This window comes from Mytilus trossulus, chromosome 7 (assembly GCF_036588685.1).
Source record: "Mytilus trossulus isolate FHL-02 chromosome 7, PNRI_Mtr1.1.1.hap1, whole genome shotgun sequence".
In the NCBI taxonomy this organism is placed as follows: domain Eukaryota; kingdom Metazoa; phylum Mollusca; class Bivalvia; order Mytilida; family Mytilidae; genus Mytilus; species Mytilus trossulus.
This window is the reverse complement of record NC_086379.1, coordinates 40389959-40399326: the sequence shown is the minus strand read 5'-3', so window position 1 is coordinate 40399326 and position 9368 is coordinate 40389959.

Here is a 9368-nt window from a genome sequence, read left to right as displayed (position 1 = left end):
GACATAGTAAGATTATATTCAGAACCATGCAACTTTATCAATAAATGTTTCAAATCCTTTCTTGTTTTATATTCATTTGTTGTGAATTAATTAAATAAAATTTACAGATAAAGGCGTTCAGAATGTTAAATGATTGTAATTAGTTAATAAGCACAATTTCAATCTTGCAAAACCATAATGACAGAAAAAAAGTCTTCAACGCTATTTTTTTTTGTTTTTTGTAAAATACAACCATAAATATGACATGTATGAGAAAACATGTCAATAACTACATTGAAGTCAAAGTTCTTATACATGTATTACATAATACTCTTAGAATTTGCCCAGTTTTTCAAAGATCTAGACCTTGTTTTCTCGTATTTCTAAATCAAAGATGGAAGAAGACACCCTATATACCTTAAGATATAAAGGTTGCGTTTTTATTATCGTTTGATGATTTCAAAACAAAGTTTAGGCTTATTGGTGTTGACGAGTTTTCTGATCGTTATCCCGGTAATTGAGCTATTTATAATGTTTTATTATATAAGGCGTATTTGAAGTATAAATGAGGACGAAGTTTTATAAATCAAACAAAATCAGTGAAGGTAATGTACGAGAACTGGCTATATTCCTTGGATTAGCTAATAATAAAACACATTGAACATGTTCTCGTAAGAGTTAACTGATGGCAAGTAAGAACGGCCTATAATATAATTCATTGATTTTTAAGGTCCATAAACAGACTTTATTTTGTCTAAATAGAACATAATCTTCCTATTGAATTTGTTTTATGTGACAATAGTTTTCTAGGAAAATAACTACTGTCTATAGAAAGCACCCTTTTGATAACAGTAAAATGTGTGTTCTGTACTATTACATAACTATGCTTAATTCCGCTGTAAATGATTGCACCTGTCCAAAGTCAGGAATCTGAGGTACAGTACATGTAGTTGTCGTCTGTTTATGTAATTCATACGTGATTCTCGTGTTTCGTTTTTATATAAATTAGACCGCTCTTTATCCCGTTTCAATAGGTTGACACAAGTAATTGTTGGGCTCTTTATAGCTTGCTGTTCAGTATGAGCCAAAGCTCCGTGTTGAAGGCCGTTGGCTCACAAAGACCGTCTTAATGATTTGAGGCTAGCCCATCATCGCACAGAATATCATCAACACAAAAAACGTTAAACAAGCATATCCAGTGTGTCGGTTTAGTGTTAAGAAAGGTAACTACTTTTTTTTATATAACAAAATGTTCTCGTTATGAATATGCGTTTGATTTGTCGCTGGATTTTAATCCGTCATTTAACTTCATCACAGCCATCTTCATTTAAAAATGACATAAATAAGGATGTTTATTCAGACTCTATTGTTTTAGTCGGAAAAGATTAACGTTGATTAACACTACACTATTCGTTGCTTTGGTGGATTATTGTTAAGTCATTTAATAAAAATAAAACACATATTATACTTGTTGTAATATTAGAGCTAAAGCGATAATTTTACTTCTCTACATTTTGAAAGCAAATTTCACTTGTAAGAACATAAAAATTTTGAACCCCTGTTAAGTTACTTATATCAGGCGAATGACTCACATTTAAAGAAAAAGATCTAGCGTAATTCTGACCTCACAAAATGACGCCTTCTGTAAGCACCTATTATTTTTTTCGACCTGCATTTAATGATAAAGAAAGACGCAAATTTGTTTAAACCAAGAAAATCAATTTACAAAAGTTTGAACTAGTGTTCTCAAAGTATCAAAACGTGTTTATTTGTGACTGCCAGTAAGCATTTTTCATAGCTATATATATGAAGATACCCTGACACACATTCTCGAGTTATAAATGATACAAAAAAAATCTGTCTAATTAGTTCGTTATTTATTTAATCGAATGAAATAAAACAACTGTGGCCTATTTAGGTGAATACGTCGCAATGTAATCTTTACTGCTCAGACATCTTGAATATCTATTTTGATTCAAATCGCACTCATCTTCTTATTGAGATCTTATTCAATGACAAAATGGACGTTTAGTAAGGATAACAAGCTGAAATTTAAACTGACCGCTCTTACATGAAAATTTCCCGAAATCACAGACCTCTCACAAGTTGACTTTTTTGTACGCTTATAGAAATGTGTAAATAAATGTCCACAGCATTTACATTCTACAAATATTTTGCCCAAACAGGAACTGTTAACATTGTATATCGAAGGTGCAATATTAAATTTAATATAATGTGTAGGATTGCCAATCAGAATACCTTCACGAGACCTTCAATTTTGAGCAAATCCCGATATAGTAATATTAGCTATAAAAAGTTCACTGATAACAGTCTGATAAACAGTTCAACATATGAAATTACCATTACATTTACAGCTGTTTACATATAACAAAAAAAAATTACTACATATGATCACAAATGAATATCTTGTTCCAGTTACTAGTATTTAATGAATGCGACGGGGTGAATCCCTTTAATGAGAGCCTAATCGACTCGTGTTGAGGAACAGTTACATATACGATCTATCATAAAATCCTTAGATGATTAATTGTAAATACGACCTAGAAATCTAAGACAAAAGCATCACTTTGTGCACTTTAACAATAATAGTGTGATCAGGATGATCTGGCACCATTTTTGGTAATAGCTACAAAGCAAATCATAATTTTTATGTATTTAAACTATATTAACATGATTAAGATAAATGAACGTCACCACTGCTAAAGGCAATATTACAATATCTCAAATCAATGTCAAATTGACAATGTTTTGGAGAAAATTAGTTCACCATGTTTGACGGATCAAACTTCTAAATAATGTCTTACGACTGCTAGTATATTTATGGAATGTTTAATGAATTTCTGGTAAAAAAGTACCTGACTCATTAATTTACTAGTTAAACAGTCATGCTTTACCAATTAAAGGATTGCACTCTTCGAAGTCTGAAATCAAAGTCTTTACAGACTTTTTGTGAACTGAAATATCTCTTTTTGATATGCATGTATTTTCTAAGTCAATTCGTTCGAAAGATTTCTACAGTATGATACGACACTTGATTAAAAAAATATTGCAATAACAACGATCACTGTTTAAAAAAGGGCTGTTGTAAAATAATTATACAATAACTTGGTTAAGCTGTAAACTGTCATTCAAAATAAATAAAAAATTTCACTGCAGCCTGCTTTGAATATAGCGCAATCTATGACCATAGCAATATACTAAATAACCTGTGATTAAATATGTTGCAAAATGTTAACAGAGGCTGTCATTGAGAAAATTAACATTTCAAATCGGTTTAAATCATCTGATCACAGTTCCAGAAAGTACATCTGGCAGAGTCATCTTTTGCATTACAAAAACGGGTTAACTACAATTGCAAACATAACTTTGTAATAAAATGTCTCACATAGGCATTCAATTAAATATGAAGATTTTAGTTTAGTATGATTGTGAGGAAACGTAGTTTTTGTGAATCAGAAATAGATTGTAAAACCCCTTTTAATTTACGTTAATTCTTTAAAACAGTTTATTTACACTTAAAAACAATAAAAAGTAGCATTTGTTCTCTCGTCTGATGATTTTATTACAAAGTTGAGGCCAATTGGTATTGACAATTTTTTTTTTTATCATTATACACGTACCAATAATGAATCTATCAAATGCGTATGCATTGTTTTATTATATAAGGCGTGTTTTCAGTCTAAATCAGAACGAGGTTTTATTAATCAAACAAAATCAGGAGAAAACAATGTCTGACATTTAGCTACATCCCTTATATTAGCTAATTAGAAAATACGTTGAACCAAAGAACAATATGTCATCAAATATAGAAACACTACCCTGTCCTCTTAAGCGTTAACTGATGTTACGTAAAAACGACATAAAATATCATTCATTAAATGTCAAATGTTCATAAACACACTCTGTTTTGTCTAAATGGAACATAATCTTACTATTCAATTTGTTTTATGTGACAATAATTTTCCAGGATGATAACTGATGTCTTTAAAAGTACCCTAGTGATAAAAGTACATTTTTTTTAGATTGTTCAGTACTATTATACAATTTACAGTACTTGGCAACCGTAATGAATTGGATCTTTGTTCTGAAATTGTAACAATATTCCTAAACCTGACAAAAAAAATTACATCGATACATATTCATATATATATATAATAAGATATTCATTTCATGAAAGGAAAGTACGTATCTTTAGAAAATAGTTCCACTTTGAATTGAAAACACAAAGGAACACATAGTATTGTGTTTCATGAACTTGTTACTGAATAGTATATAATCTATGATAAATGAATGCAACGTTATTTTATTCCTTGATCATGCGCGTTCTGATCTTTTATCACTGGCATGAGTTATACTATTGATGTTAATAAATTGTGTTTAGGTTGATGTCGAATAAGAAGTACTTGAACACAACTTATATTAACAATATCTCCCATCACATTCCTGTAAATAGAAGAAAAAAAATAACGGCACTTTTTGAAAATATTAAAATTTTTACTGATAAAGCAATTTATATGTGGTAATTTTCATTCTTCATAAAAACCGTTGCTAGGCAACCTTCCTTTCACCGGAACACAATAAAATCATTATTTTTTCAAGTGTCTACACTAAGACTATCATTGATATCAATTTAAACTTATTTGGAGAGGGGGCCAAAAATAGCCCTTATCATACCTTGTCCTTTACATCTTAATTTAGGATATTTAGCTGAAAACCAATTAAACCTACAGCATTCAGAATATTTAGATACGTAAAGGTTTTAACATATCATAATCCTTGAATACCGTAATCTACTCCTTAAATGCCCATCGCTCAAAAACAAATTTAATCTGATGAGTATTTTTATCACTGAAGACCTATGGTTCAAAAAAGTAGTCTCCATGATTTGCTGCTTGGCCATCTTGTCAATCATCGCATAACTTCGATAGAATCTCATCAACACAAAAAAAAGCTAAACAAGCATACCCAGTATGTCGGTCTAGTAAAAAGCAAAGGTACTAGTATTTTTTTATATAACAAATTCTCTTTTTGAATATTCGTTTGATTTGTCTCTGGACGTGAATCAGTCGTTTAACTTCATCATAACGAACTTCATCAACATATTGTTACATCAATTAGGATGATTAACCCAGACGCTAGTTTTTGAGTCGAAAAAGATGAACGTTGATTCACACTACAATATTCGTTGTGTTAGTAGATTATTGTTAAGTCCGTTGGTGTAAAAACACATACAATACTTGTTGTTATAGTAACGCTAAATCGATAATTAACTGCTCTGCATTTAAAGCAAATTTCACTTGGAAGAACAATATAACTGTGAACCCCTGTTAAATAACATATATCAGACGCATGACTTAAATAAAGAAAAAAATCAAACGGAATTCTTTATCTCAGAAAATAAAGCCTTCTGTAGGCACCTGTTCATTATTTTCGACCTGCATAAAATAATTAAAACGTTATGACACAAAGAAACCAAGAAAATCAATTTACAAAAGCTTAAACGAGTGTTCTCAAAGTCTCAAAATGTGTTTATTTGTAGCCACCAGTAAGCATTGTCCATGATTGCTATCTATATATAATAGGATACCCTGACATACATTCTCGAGTTTTAAATGATACAAACAAATCTGTTACAATTAGTTTTTCATTCATTTTATCGAAGAAATACAGCAGCTGTGGCCTATTTAAGTAAATAAGTCGCAATTAAAGCTTTGCCACGCAGACTTCTTGAATATTTATTTTGATTCAAATCGTACTCATCGTCATATTAAGATCTTATTTGATGACGAAATTGTTTCTAAAATGAACGGTTAGTAAGGATAACAAGCTGAAAATTAAACTAACCTCTCTGAGATTTCATAAAATCACAGCCTCTTTTTGTTGACTTTTCTGTCCGCTAATTTAAATGTGTTAATAAATGTCCACAACATTTACGTTCTACAAATATTTTGTCCCAACAGGAACTTTTTACTTTGTATATCAAAGATGCAATATAAATACGTTGATTTAATATCACTTGTATGATTGAAAATCAAAATACATTCACGGGACCTTCAATTTAGAACAAACCTCGATATAGTATTTTAAGCTATAAAAAAAAAACCTGATAACAGTAGGATAAATAGTTCACGGCCAATGTTCACTTGTATTTTTGTCCATCTGATGAGTCAAGCCCTTTTAACTGATTTGTATAGTTCGGTCTTATGTTGTACTGTTATACCACTGTCCCAGGCTAGGGTGAGGGTTGGGATCCCGCTAAAATGTTTAACCCCGACACATTATGTATGTGTGCGCCTGTCCCAAGCTAGGAGCATGTAACGCAGTGTTTGTGGTTTGTTAATGAGTTAGATATTTGTTGTTCGTTCATTTTTTCAAATAAATAAGGCCGTTAGTTTCCTCGTTTTATTTGTTTTACATTGTCATTTTGGAGCCTTTTATAGCTGACTATGCGTTATGGGCTTTGCTCATTGTTGAAGGTCATACGGTGAATTTTATTAATTTCTGTGTCATTTTGTCTCATTGGGAATCATACCACATTTTCTTTTTTATATCAACATATGAAATTACCTTTACTTTTACTGCTGTTACCATATAAGAAAATATAATTATAACATATAATCACCAATGGACAACTAGTTCCAGTTATTTAATTATTGTTACGGGGTTATTTCTATTTGAGAGAGCCCAATCGTCTCATTTCGAGGAATAGTTGTGTAAAAGGTCAACCATTGCAACCTAAGCGGATCTATTGTGAATACGATATAGACTGTCTAAGAAAAAAGCTTGCAATAATAAAAGTGTGGACAAGATGTTTTGGTATAATTTTTGGTAATAGCTACAAAGCAAAAAATAATATTTTATAAATAAAGCGTCAGTCTCACTAGACTACGATCGCACCACTCTCACTGTGATCTAGAATAAATTCAGATCGTGATGACCATAATGACACAGAAATTAACAACTAATGTCCCATTTCGCAAAGGCCTCGAAATGACAATGTAATACAATCCAAACCAGAAAACTAACAGGGTTATTATGCTGAAATCATGAATGAAAGACATATATGTAACACATTAACAAACGGCAATCACTGACTAACAGGCTCCTGACTTGGGATAGGCACATACATACATAATGTGTCATGGTTGATCAGTTTGAGAAAATGGACAAGAAGTTCTTATTACAGACAGAAAAACAAAACCCGGAAAGATTTAATATATTGATGCGAAAAAGACAATTAGAATGAAAGTCGTAGTATGAACGTAGTCAGGTCGTAGAAAGAGCGTTTTGAGGGCGACAAGGTCGTGCTAGAATCGTTCTATGGTCTTGAACAGCGTGGTGTGAACCTTGTATAGTCGTATTTGAAGCGTAGTTGGGTCGTAGTGAGGTCTCAATAACGTCGCTGTGAAATCAAAGCGCAGTCTCTCTAAATAGAATCACGCTTTCCCTACGCTCTCGCTACAATGGTACAGCGACCTTTGCGATTTTAATACGATCTTACTGCGCTTTAACTACGCTTCTACTACGACCTGATTTCTCCACGATTGTTTTGAACATGTTAAAAGTTGGCCACGCTCATTACGATCATGAAGACCTCACTACGACTGTACTACGACCTTACTGCGAACTTCACGATCGCACTACGATCGTCAAAATTTTCAATTTTTTTCACAGATCGTAGTGTGATCTGTGCCTATTGTGACTGCGGTATTAAACAGCTGTATAAAAATCAAAAACAATATCACCACTGCTAATGCCAATATTACAGTATATAAAAACAATGTCAAACTAACAACGTTAAAGCGACAGTTAGTTAAACGGATCAACCTACTAAAATGTGTTTTTAAATTTAATTCCACCTTATGTAATAATGCTGTATTTTGATTGGACGAGAGACATGGTATTTTTTACCAATTTCTATGTATTGATATTTTCTTTTCTCTGCCGGGGTATTTGTCATTAGGGAATTCCATGTGCCGGGGAATTTGCTAGCAAATACCATGGCAGATGGGGAATACCCTAGCAAATACCATGGCAGATGGGGAACACCATGTCTAAAAATAACTCAATTAATTATTTCTATTCTAAGATGACAAATTCATGGTCATTTTAAATATACAGTTCCAGATGAAATATTAAGAATAAAAAGCATCATTTTTGAATGACGTAAAAATTCCGCGAACCTGTACTTTTAATGACGTCATAAATAAAATTCAATGGAAATGAACTATCAACTGGTCACATAAAACTGGAATCCACTTGTATTACGCTTCACTCAAACTGATGAACTAAGTGTAGTAGTCAGCCGAGAATCAGCAAATTATCACAAAAAGGTCAGCTAGTGACTTTACATAAAAAAAAATGATAAGAAATGATTATAGACCATTATACGGTCAATGCAATTTGACTGCGCAAATAGCACAGCGGCAGTGTTTACAAAAATGAAACATTCAAATAGAACTTACATATGATACCTGATTATAATAAACTTACTGGGGTGGAACATTCGGTGGAATTAAACAATTATATCAGGGTTACAAGGGGTATTTGCCAAAAATACCGGTTTCGAGGTAATCAAATTTCCAGAGCCTATCGGCTCTGGAAATTTGAACCTCTCAACCGGTATTTTTGGCAAATACCCCTTATAAGCATGATAATTTGTATAATATCTATGGAACGTGTTATCAATTTCTGGTAAGTAGGTACAATGTACCTGACTAAATAACATATAGTCTTGCTATACACATTAAAGATTTCTTTTATCGAAATCTGAAATCAAAGTCTTTACAGACACCGATATAGTGAATACTTTGGGAAATCAAAATTTCTTAAGTTGTTAATTTTAGTATAAACTATGTTTTCAATTTGAAACTGAAATATTTCTATTGATTCGATATACAGGTATGCTAATGGTCAATTTCGTTAAGAAAATATATGCAGTATAATACGATACTTGATTAAACAAAACATCGCAAGGACAACGATCCCTGTTATAAAATCGATTGTAGTACAATAGTTATACAATTACAAATGAACATGGTTTAGCTGTAACACTGTGATTCATTATAATTCAGAACTACAACAAAAATGTACAGCCTGCAATGAATGGTGCTCAATTCATTATCATACCAATACCTACAGCCTTTTAAATAAACTTTATTGCAAAATGTGCATAGAGGCTGTCATGAAGAAAATTAACAGTTTAATCGGTTTAAATCATCTGATCACAGTTCCAGAAAGTTCATCTGACAGATTCATCTTTTACGTTACAGTAAAAGGCTTTAATACAATTGCAGTAAACATATTTGTAATTAAATGTTTCAAATAGGCATGCAATTAAATATGAACACTTCAGTTTAGTATGATTG